At 42.3% G+C, this 13,334-nt stretch overlaps 1 protein-coding gene, 1 non-coding gene and 1 pseudogene across 6 annotated transcripts in view; 1 reads left to right on the forward strand and 2 right to left on the reverse strand.

Annotated features, from left to right (window-relative positions):
- The window catches only part of LOC102469139 (EKC/KEOPS complex subunit GON7 pseudogene), an 8,025-nt pseudogene extending 2,532 nt beyond the window's left edge, over positions 1-5,493 (reverse strand).
- The window catches only part of TMEM150C (transmembrane protein 150C), a 79,244-nt gene that overhangs the window by 23,892 nt on the left and 42,018 nt on the right, over positions 1-13,334 (forward strand). The window lies entirely within an intron of this gene.
- On the reverse strand, positions 6,093-6,198 carry LOC114008312 (U6 spliceosomal RNA). The gene has a single exon (XR_003549871.1). It is a non-coding gene; the product is annotated as a U6 spliceosomal RNA (small nuclear RNA).

Here is a 13,334-nt window from a genome sequence, read left to right on the forward strand (position 1 = left end):
CTCTGTCTTTCTGGCGAGTGCACGCGCCCTATAGCAAAAACCTCTCCAAAATAAAAAGAATATAGTTCAATATGTAAATAAAAAGGTTTCAGGGGGATCAGCAGGTAGCGTAGTGGTTAAGGTTCTGGTCGACCACGGTTCTAATCCTGGACCCAGCAGCTTGAAAATCACTCTGGGCATTGTGTGTGTGTGTGTGTGTGTGTGTGTGTGTGTTTGTGTGTGTGTGCACCCAAAATCCCAAAAGGAGAATGATGTAGCCATTACGCCAACTGCTGGTCCCTGGTTTGCAGGGTGGCCATCCCCCTTGGGGATAGTTTTTCACTTTCTGTCTCTCTGGTGAACATACACATTCTATAACAAAAATCTCTCTCTCAAGAAAAAAAAAAAGTTTCAGAGGGTACTTCCTTTGAATAACCACAAAGCTTTGCAGAGATTTGCATTTCCCTAGAGGAAATTAGCCAGGATAAAAAGGAATAAGTTGCAAAGGAAAATAATACTCTGAGGGGAAGGAAAACAAAAATCTCTTAAGAAAAACACCCTCAGTCTTGACGTGTCCCAAGTAATGAAGTGCTAACGAAAAGAACAGGTGGAGACATTGAATGACTTGTTCTTGAATCACCAAATAAAACTCTTTTTTTTTCAAGATTATCAAGTAGATCTTAAAAAGAGACCACACAGTTTATAGGTAGGTGTATATTTCAGCAGTTAGTTATTCCAGATGAACATTAGAAATACTATCAAATTCCAAATTAATCCCCTTGAAATGTTTTTTTTTTATTGTCATTGACTTCTGTGATGTCTCTAAATTGATTTGGAAACTGTGACTTTCTTCAAGGTATTCTAATTTGCCCTCCAGGAACATTTATTCAAGTTGTTGTGTCTCAGTGGAGTTCTGTGGCACTTACTCACTTACATTTCTTATTACAGATAGTCCTAGATATTTTATGGATTTTGTTACTGTTGTGAATCAATTGTATTTCCATTTTTTATCTGTATAATTCAAAGCTGCCTGGATTTTCATCTTTTACCCAACTCTCTAGGTAAACACTCATTAATTCCAATAATATTTTAATCAATTCTCTGGTCTTATTGTTGCAGATAATAATTGTTTCTATTCAGTTTCTTATTTCTGTCTCTTCTCTTATTGAATCAGTAAAAGCTGCAGAAAATATTGATAATCATGGCAATAGTACCTATTCATTCCATGTAGTTTTGTTCAATAGGAAAGCTCACCTTTCACACCGAAGAATGATACTGGCCTATGGTTTGAGAGAGGTACTCATTATAAAATCCTTCTATTCCTAGTTTTCCTAAATATTTTCTAAGGGGTGAACACTAAATTTTATCAAACTCCTTTTCCTTCTCTGTTGAGTTGATCCTAAGACTTCTCTTTGACTCATTCATATATTATTTTATGTTGATAATGGTAACTGTACATATTCTAGGATAAATTCTCTTAGGTCTTCCATTATTTTTCTATTAGTATAATGTTGATTTTTCTATCAGTGCTATTTTTTTCTGTGTTCTTTTCTATGAGATTATTTTTTACCTATGTTACTCATCAGGACAATAACTTATGTGTATTATATATAGTTACATTTTGGGATCACATTGTACATACACTTTTGTAAGCTGAATTTTCTGCATTCATATACCATAAACATTTTCATATGGCACTGGGAATTCTTTAAGATATATTTTAATGGCTATATATTATGGGTACATTATAACTCAACCCTTACTCTATTATTTCATTGTTAAATTTTTCCTGGTTTTGTGCTGTTAGAAATAATGCAGGTGGGGCCCGCAGGTGGCATGCTGGTTAAGGCCACTGGACTTCCACGTGGCCGACCACAGTTTGAATCTAGGACCTAGCAGCTTGCTTTCTCACTTTCTCTCTCTCTCTCTCTCACTGATCAAATAAAAATATAAGTAAATAAATAAAGTTAAATAAAATAAATTTAAATTTAAAATTTTAAAAACAATAATAATGCTGGGGCTAGGCAGTGGCACAGCTATGACACAACTCAACCCTCATGGGAAAGGTCCTGGGTTCACAGGGCCTCTCTGAGCATGCTGGCAGTGTGCATGCGTCTGTGATCTGGGCTAGACAAGACTGGGTGGCCGGAGTGTGAAGATCCTGTAGTGTGAAGATCCTGTTGGGGGTCTGTCTCTGTCTCTGTATTTCACTTTCTCATGAAGGAAATAAAAAGTAAATCATGCAGAGATCAACATCTTTACATATAAACCTCTGTTCATAGCTCTGATTGTTTCCTTCCTGCATTCGTTTCCAATGGCTGCCCCAACAAGCCCAAAGTCGGTGACTTGAAACAGCAGAAACATATTCTCTCACAGTTCTGGAGGCCAGAAATCCAGAGCCAAGTTGTCAGCCGGACCATGCTCCCTTAAAATAAGACACTTTGCTTTCTGCTTCCAGCTGTTGGTAGCTCCAGGCCTGCCCTAGCTTGCAGCAGCATAACTCCCGTCTCCACCTCTGTCTTCACACAGCCGCCTTGTTTATGTATATCAGAATTTCCTAGGGATCTTGGTAAGAAGACACGTTGTGGGCCAGCCCCATGGCATAGTGGTTAAGGAAGTCAGATCCTATATGGCTGACCAAGTGGTTAAAATCAGCCCCAGCCACTTAAGAGACACACTGGGCCTATGTGTGTGCATGGCCAGAGCCCCAACAGGACAGAGAAATGGAGACGGAATTGTGGTGTGAGCACACCCCGTTGGAGGGTACTTTCTCCCTTTCCCTCTCTTTCTGTCTCTGTCTCTCTCTCTCAGGCAAGTGCACATGCCCTCTGGTAAGATACTACTACTACTACTACTACTACTACTACTAAAGACGTATTTCTTGAAAACCTGCTCTTCCCCCTTCTGATTCTGTGAACTAGTCTGAAGCCCAGAAATCAGCATCCTAAGAAGCATCCTAGGTAATTTTGAGGCAGTAATCCCTTGGTCGCACTCAGACAGCAGCGCTATAAAGCAAATTGCATGGAATTGGCAACTTTGTACTGCCTCTTCATTTATCTAGAACGACTTTTTATCCTTTAGCGAAGTTTTCTCCTGTATGTTACATCTCGCACATGGTGAATGGGTTCTTTTCTCTATTATATCTTGTCATTGTTATTGCTAGTACATAGAAAAGCTATTGATCTTTAGATGTTTGTTTTGTATTCAGCCACTGGCTCGCTCTTTAAATCTAATAGGCTTTCACTTAAACCTTTTGCAGGTGTGAGATGGGGGATATAGCTAATAAACAAGCCCATCACCTCAGAGCAAGTGATTTTTGCCTCCTTTAAAATGTTATACCTGTGGGAACCAGCAGCTGGCGTAATGGCTATGTCGCTGGACTCCCATGTAGTCAACTGCGGTTCACGTCCCGGACCTGGTGGCTTAAAACTCACGCCGGGTACGTGTGTGTGCGTGCCCAAGATCCCGAGAGGAGAATGGAGGAGAAGGGATTGCAGCGTGACCATCCCCCCTGGGGGGTGATTTCTCGCTTTCTGTCTCTATGTCTCTCTCTGTCTGGCGAGCGCACGTGCCCTATAGAGAAAAAACTCTCCAAAAAAAAAAAAAAAGTTATACCTGCTACTGGGTTGTCAGGAAAGTCACGACATAATTTCCTATGCTTTTCTACACAAAGATGCATCATGGCTTCTCTGACCACCCAGTATTTCTAGTTTATATGTCACAGCGGTATGTCCACATCTTCTAGAGCATTGCTAAATAAATGCTTAGAGTCCACCCTTAACAGGCTCCTGATTTTAAAGAGAATGCTTCTATTATGGCTTCATGGTTAGAATGGTATTGGCTATTGATTTTAGATATACCTTTCAAAAAATTCTGTCAAGGAAATAGCCTTTTACTCCCAGTCTTAAAGCTGAGATATATATGGCCAGCAGGTGACGTGAAAGCGAAGGCTGTTGGATCCTCCATGACTGCCCAGTTGGAGTCTTGACTTCCAGCTTGAACACCTGCAGGGTGCATCTGCACGTGTGCCCACAATCCTGAGAGGAGAATGGGAGAAGGCGCTGTGGCATGGCCATACCCCCGGGGTTTGATTTCTCATTTTCCCTCTCTGGCAAGTGAACATACCTTATAGCAAACTTGAAGAATTTAGGTAGATAGATATGGAATGTATATAGAATCTTACTCAATGCCTTTTTATTACATAAGTGATATTTTCTTTTTTAAAAAAGCACGTACAGGGGCTGGGAGGTGGTTTGGTGGTTAAAGACGCTGGACTCCCACATGGCCGACTATGGGTCAAGTCTTGGACCTGGAGGCTTGTTCTCACACTATCCCTCCCCTTCTCTCTGTCTCTCTCTGGTCAAATCTGTAGACCTCCCGCCATTGAATCCCTCTTAACTCATTCCACTCCAGTTCTGTCCTCTTCCCCGTGGTCCTAATTGTCTCAATTGTAACTCAAAGGGTGGCATATTAAGGTCTTTATATATATATTTTTTTAAAAGCACATACATTAGGTAAAACTGCTAACCCACACTCACCCTTTTATTTTATTTATTTATTTACGTATTTGAGAGAGTTTTGTTATAGTGTGTGTGTGCTCACTAGAGAAACAGTCAGAAAGCGAGAAGTTACCCCCTGGGGAGATGGCCACACCACAATCCCTTCTCTTCCATTCTTCTCTTGGGATTTTGGGCGTGCACTCATGCGCTTGGCATGAGTTTCAGGCTGCCAGGTCTGAAAGTCACCTGCAGGTGGCCATGTAGGAGTCCAGCACCTTTACCACTATGCTACCCACTGGCCCCTCACTCTTGCCCTTTTAAAATAACTCCACTCAGTTGTAGTGGCTCAGTCTCTGTATATTCTAAATTGTATCCCCTGGAATAGCACTCTCTCACCAAATGTGAGTTTTAGTTCTAAAAAGTAGCTTACCTAGCAAAATTATAGTTGCCAAAACCAAGGTTTCAAAGGGGTTTAGGAAAAAGCCCCAACTTTAGTTTTGAATATGTAACTGCATTTAATAATGTGAAGATTCGAGATGGTAATCTCTTCTAAAACAAACCTGACATGCTGGCGTTAAAATCTGTGCAGGTCAGCCCTGTGGCACAGTGGTAATACACTTCTCAAGAGAAGACAGATCCCATGTACAGTCCATGGTTCAAATCCTTGACCTGATCAGCCTGAAACATACCAGCTCGTACACAAATGGTCCTACAGGCTAGAGGACTGGAAGAGGGAGGTCGCGGCATGACCAGACCCTGTGGAGAACATGTATGCGTGTTTTTCTTTCTCACACATACCTGTGCACGTGCTCCAGCATGAAAGCAAAAAACTTGTACTGATAGACAACTTTTTTCCTAACTTACATTGTGTAATTGGTTAAGTAACATTTCTGTGCCTTTAACAAACTGAGAGGCTTAATGTGCTTTGAACGGAAATCTCCCTTGTTTTCACAAATTTGGCTAAATACTCCTTATATTCTGGTCATTTTTAAATTACCAAAGTTCTTACCGGCATGTTGTAGGGAGCTACCTCATCAGGTAGATCAATCCATATTGAGAAGATGGAGCCAAAAGAGCTCTTTCTGAAGCAGTGCATAAACAGGCAAATAGACCTCTCCAAAGACCTAGACCTAATAATTCATGTTTTTTCTTAGTTTCTTTTTTTTTGGAGAGATTTTTGCTATAGGGCGTGTGCACTCGCCAGACAGACAGAGAGAGACATAGAGACAGAAAGCAAGAAATCACCCCCCAGGGGGGATGGCCACGCCTCAATCCCTTCTCCTCCAGTCTCCTCTCAGGATCTTGGGCATGCACGCACACGCGCCCGGCATGAGTTTTAAGCCACCGGGTCCGGAACGTGAACCGCGGTCGACTACGTGGGAGTCCAGCGACATAGCCATTACGCTAACTGCTAGTTCCCTTTTCTTATTTCTTATTCTTCAAAGCATAAACTGGTTCTATTAAAAAAAGAAAAAAGGAAAGACTATAAAACCACATCTGTTCAAAACTATGCGAGTTGATACTTTATTTTTATTCAGAAATAAAATCAGTATATAGTTTTCTTTTTCTCTTTTTTTCTTTTTTTAGTGATATGCCCGTAAGTTTTTTTGTTTTTTAAATATGGAATACTTGATGAATTTTTGTGTCATCCTTAAGCGCAAGGGCCATGCTAATCCCTGTATCATTCCAATTTTAGTATACGTGCTGCCGAAGCGAGCACCTCATCAGTTTTTGGCATCAGAAATAATCTATCTTCAAAAGAATTTGAATAACTTCTTATATTTTTCCATATTCTAGCATAATTTATTTAGCATTAAAATGAACTTTTCCATAAATGTTTGCAACTGATAAAGGATAATTTTCAGAAAAAGATAAGTTTATGGCTCTCACAGAGATATAAAAATGAGCATGTTTTCAAGACTTCACTGTATTCATTAATCAATGAGGGAACCAGGCAGATGTTATAGCCAGTTCAAAAGAGAATTTGAAAAATGAATACATTTATAAATGAAAAATATTGAAATGAATGTGCAAATAGAAGCAAAAGTGGCTATTTTGTGGGAGGACGAAAGAATAGGGAATCAGTCGAACTTCTACCTGATGAAACAGAATTTGCATGATTATAGAGAAGAATTATTCTACATTACTATTACTTATAACTTACAGATATATATTTGTGTATATGCAATACACATATAAATGTATATGTATATCAAGTAGGGGGTCTTCAAAAACTTCATGGAAAATGTATATTATGAAAAAAGTGTATGGATTTCAAAATGTTTGTGGACCAAAATAAACTTTACATACTCCTTCCTTCTCTCTATAGTTTCAACCTCTCAGTTCTTTTTTATTGGCCATACAATTTGCTTGAATCTTTTTTATTTATTTTTGTTTGGGGAGAGATTTTTGCTGTAGGGTGTGTGCGCTCACCAGAGAGACAGAGACAAAGTGAGAAATTACTCCTTATGGGTAATATGGTAATGACTATGTGCAGTCCCTTCTCCTTTGTTCTTCTCCTGGGATCTTGGGCATGTATGCACGTGCACCCAGTGTGAGTTTGAAGCCACTGGATTCAGGATTCAAACTGTGGTCACCCATGTGGGAGTCCAGCGATGTAACTGCTATGCCAATTGCTGGTCTCAAATTTGTTTGAATCTTTATGTTTTGAGAAGCAAGCTTCTTTCTCTTTCTCTTTTTTTTAGTTTTTTGTTGTTGTTGTTGTTTTGTTTGTTTGTTTGTTTGTTTTTTTGTCATAGGGCATACTAACCAGAGAAAGATGATGAGAAGGAAAGTAAGAAATCACCCCCCCGGGGGAATGGCCATGCCATAATCCCTTCCCCTCCATTCATCTCCTGGAATCCTGGGCACGCATGCACATACATGCCTGGCATGATTTTCAAGCTGCCCGGTCTGGGACTTGAACCACAGTTGGCCATGTAGGAGTCCAATGCCTTGACCACCATGACACCTGCTGGCTCCCAAACTTCTCTCTAGGTCTCCTTGTACTTCTGAATGCACATCTCCCCTTTCATAGCCAAGCTTCCCTTGAAAGTGATCCACTTCCCCCTCATCTGCTCCTCTCACCCAACATCATTGTAGACAGACTCTGTTTCCACAATTCCTTAGAAACTGCTCTGTTAAAGGCCATCACATCTATGAATTGGCAGACCGCTTAGCCACTTATCCTTCCTTCTGGAAACTCTTCCTTGGCTCCTATAACAAAACCCTTGTTCTTCTCTGGTCTCTCTGATTGTTACTCACTTTCCTTACAGCGTCCTCTTGGTCCTCCCATTCCTAGTGTTCCTTGGTCCTGGTCTTTAGCCCTGCTAGCTCTCTGCTCCCTTCCTCTTCCCTTCCCCTCTCTTTGCATACCCCCTCGGGTACTATCTCCCTCTATCGCACTGTGCTCACACTCCCTGGTCAGTGTGTCCAGCCTGACCATCTGCCTGAATTCCAGACACAGATCATCTCCTGCTTTCTGAACATCCCCACATCCATGCCCCAAAGACACCATAAAATTTGTTCATCCAAGATGGTGGGCAAAGAAGGCAAAGGAAAATAAGTAGAAATAGTAAGAGAGAGGAGAATAAGAGAGAGGGCTGTGGGAGGAGGAAAAGAATTGTAAATTGTAAAATTTAAAATATTTTATTTATTTATTTATTAAGAGGTTTTTTGCTATAGGGCACATGCACTCACCAGAAAGACAGAGAGAAACAGAGAGACAGAAGGAACAGATCATCCACAGGGGGAGATGGCCACACTGCAATTCCTTCTTCATTCTCCTCTCGGGATCTTGGGCATGCACACACATGCGCCTGGCATGAGTTTAAGCTGCCAGGTCCAAGACTTGAACTGCAGTTGACTCCATGGGAGTCCAGCAACGTAACCATTATGCCAACTGCTGGTACCATAAATGGCTTTTTATGCCTGTCTCCATTTGCCTCTGGCTCATTTGGGCTGCCTACCCCCTGACTCCTGCATTCCTTCACTAGAGCTGTGATTCTCCAAGTTTGGTCCCCAGGCCAGGAGCATCAGCATCACTTGAGAGCATGTTGGAAACACAGAGTCTCAGTGGCTGGCCCTGTAGTGCAGTGGTTAAGTGCTGTGCATTGGGAGCCAGATCCAACATGACTGATAGTGACCCTTCAAATCCTGGTCCCAACAGCTTGAAAAAACAAGCTGGGTGAGTGGGGTGCATGCATTTCCAAAATCCCAACTGGGAAGACAGATGGGGGAAAAAGGATTGCAGTTTGATTACATTGGGGGTGGTTTTGTTCTCTCTCTCTCTCTCTCTCCCCTCCTTCTGTCTCTCTGGCAAATGCACACACCCTCTAGCCAAAAAAAAAAATAAAAATAAGGAAAAAAACAAGCTCTCAGGGCCCCCCAGATCCGTGCTAAGGTTTGAGAACCCTGCACCATGGAGTACCTACTCCTCCTTCACAGCCTAGCATCCCTGCTACCTCATCTGCAGAGCCCTCCCTGGTCCTCTCAGACAAAGTTAATGACTTCCTTCTCCACGTTTCCATGGTACTTTATTCATGCCAATTATATAGCACTTATTCTATTATAGTTATTCTTTATGCGTCCTCCTCTCCCACAGATGATGAAGTCTACAGTTATTACTGATCTGTATATTTCCAGCACCAGGCGTAGTGCCTGGCACGAAGTCGACATATATTACATGATCACGAATTGCTTTTAGTTTTTTTGCTCCCATGACCTCTTTTCACTCTCTTCTTACCCTTTCTTTTTCTTCCTTACTTTTTTTTCTTGAACTTCTCTTTTGTGTATGAATAAATGATCAGAATGAGACCTTACCCTCTGAAGGTAATGTTTTCATTGGACTCAAGCTTTCAATCCTTCAAAGCTTGAAGGATCTGTCTGTGTTAGTCAAGATTCAAAGAGAGAAGCACAAATGCATATACAGTTGATCCTTGAGCAGTCCAGGGAATAGGGGTGCCAACCCCACATGTAGTCAAAAGTCTGCATATAACTTTTTTTTTTTTTTTTTTTTTTTTTTTTTTTTTGTAATTTGTTATAGGCATGTGCACTCACCAGAGTAAGAAAGAAAGAAAAACTGAGAAAGTACCCCCCAGGGGGATGGCCATGCCACAGTCCCTTCTCCATTCTTCTCTTGGGAATTGGGACATGGGTGTACTTTTGCCCAACGTGTGTTTCAAGCCTCCAGGTCTGGGACTCAAACCAAGCTGTCAGCCAGGTGGGATTCAGCTGTCTTAAGCACCCCATCACCAGCTGGCCCTGTGTGTAACTTCTGCGTCCCCCAGAACTTAACTAGTAATAGCTCACTGAGACAGCAGTCACTGCAGCTGCAGATCCCAATCAGCAGCACGCATCAAGCTGTTCAGCTTTTCCTTGTAAAACTGTACCTTCTCTTTGGTGCTTGGGAGTCCTTCCAGCATCACTAGTGGAACTTCTTTTGGGGGCCTGGTGTGATTCAGCTTTTCAGCATTGTGTGATGAAAACTACGCAAGGACCGGGAGAAGATCAGCCAATTGCTACAGAAGGGAAAGGGGTACTGCTCACCGAGAGGATTGGCGTCACGTCACGTGGTGTTTTAAGTCGCCCCTGGCCACATTTTTTTTTTTGTTTTGTTTTTGAGAGAGAGGTTTTTGCTATAAGGCACGTGCGCTTGCCAGACAGAGAGAGAGAGACAGAAAGCGAGAAATCATCCCTCAGGGGGGATGGCCATGCCACAATCCCTTCTCCTCCATTCTCCTCTCGGAATCTTGGGCACGCACGCACATGCGCCCGGCGTGAGTTTTAAGCCACCGGGTCTGGGACGCGAACTGCAGTCAACTACATGGGAGTCCAGCGACATAGCCATTACGCTAACTGCTGGTCTCGCCACTGGCCACATTTGAGCTCACTGCAGTAGCAATAGGAGATGGCTACGAAGTGTTTACAGTCACACAGGGTGTGCCACAGTGCATGTCCTGCAGTTGTGACTTAACATGGCATCTTTAATGTCTATTTACCCTTCTCTCAACTGTGCGACTTTTCAAGCACTCCAAAAATATTTTTAAATACATTTATTAAAAAGAAAATCTGCCTATGTATGGACCCACACAGTTCAAAGTTGTGTTGTTCAAGGTCAGCCATGTGTGTGTATGTGTGTGTGTGTGTGTAAATTTTTTTAAAGAATTATTTTATTTAACTTTATTTATTTATTTATTTAAATTTGACCAGAGAGGGACAGAGCAAGAGAGAGAGCGAGAGAGAAAGTGAGAAAGCAAGCCACCAGGTCTAGGACTTGAACCGCAGTTGACCATGTGGAAGTCCAGCGCCTTTAACCACCACGCCACCTGCCAGCCCTAGGTGTGTGTAAATTTATGCACATACACACACACACACACACATGATTGGTTTCAGGGATTATGAACCTGCATAGTTGTAGAGCCAGTTCAGTGGTCTATGTAAGCTGATGTCCAGTTTGAAGTCCCCTGAGCAGACAGTTGAGAAGGGTGGGTGACTGCAGAGGAGGCATGGGAGGAGAACAGAGGGATACTGAGTCCCACAGCTCATGCAGGAACTCAGGGCATGACAGACCCATGAGGACACTGGAACCAGGTCAGTCCTCACTGCCTCCCACCTTGCTGATGTGGGTGTCCTGCAAAGAGGGAACTAAGCACACCCCAGACCCAGCAGTCAGGGAAGCTGAAGGAGAAGCCAGGCAGGGGAGCAGGGCAGGGTCAGCAGCCGCCCACGCTAGAGGGGCTAGCAGATAAGCCAGATGTGAGAACTGCAGAAACCCCTGTCCTGCCCTTCTGGGGGCAAAACAAAATGGCCCTGTATGTCTAAACTCATTCCAAAAGAATGTTTCACTTTCACCTCAAGATAGCATGTAAAAATGTCTCTCGTGGCCCACTGTCACAAAAAAACACACAGGAAGGGAAATTCTATGACACAGAATTCAAGTTGCTTTATACATTACAAAGCCAGCCCAATATCCATACGTCTGATTCTGAAAGATCCTAGGTTTACTCTAACAAGTTAAAAAAATCTGAGATTTGGGCAATTGTTTTACAAAAAGCAAAAACAAAACTAGCATGAACTGTGTGGTGAGGGAAACACCCCTAGATTAGCCAGTGAAATTGGTTCTAGAAAGATGGATAAGAATTACATGGGGGGACTAGCAGGTAGTGTAATGTCTACATCACTGGACTCCCATGTAGTTGACCGCCATTCAAATCCCGGACCTGGTGGTTTAAACTCACGCCGGGTGTGTGTGCGTGCATGCCCAAGATCCTAAGAGAAGAATGGAGGAGAAGAGATTCCAGCGTGGCCATCCCCCCTCAGGGGTGATTTCTCGCTTTCTGTCTCTCTGTCTCTCTCTGTCTTTCTGGTGAGTGCACATGCCCTATAGCAAAAATTTGTCCCCCAAAACAAGAATTACATGAGAGGGGCCCACAGGTGGCAATGGTGGTTAAGGGTGCTGGACTCCCACATGGCCGACCACAGTTCTAGTTCTGGACCTGGTGGCTTGCTTTCTCGCTTTCTGTCCCTCCCTCTCTCTTTCTCTCACTCTCACTCTCTCTCTTGCTCTGTCCCTCTCTAGTCAAATTTAAATAAATAAATAAATAAAGTTAAATAAAATAATTCTTAAAAAAAAGAAATACATGAGGAAGACATCCCAGGGAAGATGACTAATGATTCTCAACAGAAGACCTTCGGTCACCAGCAAAAAGCATAACTGTGCTCAGTATGTTGGCTTGATGGAGGTAGGATAGATTTTTTAGAAAGATGATCAGTAAAGATCGATAGCAAAGCCATTTAGATTTAATTAATTAGAGCATCATCTAAGCAGTATAGTTAATTGAGAGGTTTTGTAAGTGGTGTGAGTCATAAAGGATAATAAAGTCTAGTAGTAGGTGGTGATAACAATCTAAGACCTTGGACTCCACCACTTACTAGTGGAGTGACCCCAAGCCAGATATTAAACCTCTGTAGGCCCTTGTATTCTTAGCAAATTGGCGGTAAGGATAGTGTCTACTTCACAGAGTTGCTGTGAGGTATTAATAAGAGAGTCGTGTTGAGTACTTGGCAGAACTGTTGGCGATATTTCATCCCCGTCATCTTTGCTGTTACTAATTCCCATTTCCCTAGGAAGTGCTTCCCAAGCAGGTTGTTTCCAAAGGCTAAGTGAAACCTTTGGCCACTCCAAGTAGCAGGTCAAATCAGCAGATAGAATCTAGCGTCAATTATAAGAAGTAATGGACCCTACTTAATTTTTGTTTTTTTGCTTCTTTTGGATTCAAATAGATTTGCCCTCCTCTCCTTAGGCCCAACCCTAAGATGTGTTCCTGCACTTCCCTGGAAAAGTTCTTTTTTCTTTGTCTAAGAAGAGGGTTTTGTGGGCTTTCTCCATTACCTGCTGTACCAGACCCTGGATGAGGGTGGTTTTAAAACCCATGAAGCGATGACTGGTGTCACACCACCCTGCCAACTCACAAGGTAGGCAGCTGTGTAGAAAGGAGTGATCTGGGGCTTCCCCATCCTCCAGGAGCATTTCGGGCCTGGAAAACTAGAATCATGCCCATCCAGAGCCGTGGATATCACTTCATAACCATAATCAGGAGCTGGTGAGCATTTTCCTGCTGGAAAGAAGGGACTGGGTATCTCTTTATCTTTATTAAACAATCCAAATAAAAGAAGGGATGTAAACCTTTAATTAAAGAGCTATTCTAACCACTTTCTTTATCCTGATTATTGAGTTTTCATAAATCTTGATCTCCTATGAATCTTCCATTGCATCCCTCCCTCCCTCCCTTCTTTTTTTTTTTTTTTTTTTTTTTTTTTATTGGGTTTTTTAAGTTAAGTAAGTGGAGCATTCCC

Source organism: Tupaia chinensis, unplaced genomic scaffold (genome assembly GCF_000334495.1).
Source record: "Tupaia chinensis unplaced genomic scaffold, TupChi_1.0 Scaffold000318_1, whole genome shotgun sequence".
Taxonomy (NCBI): Eukaryota; Metazoa; Chordata; class Mammalia; order Scandentia; family Tupaiidae; genus Tupaia; species Tupaia belangeri.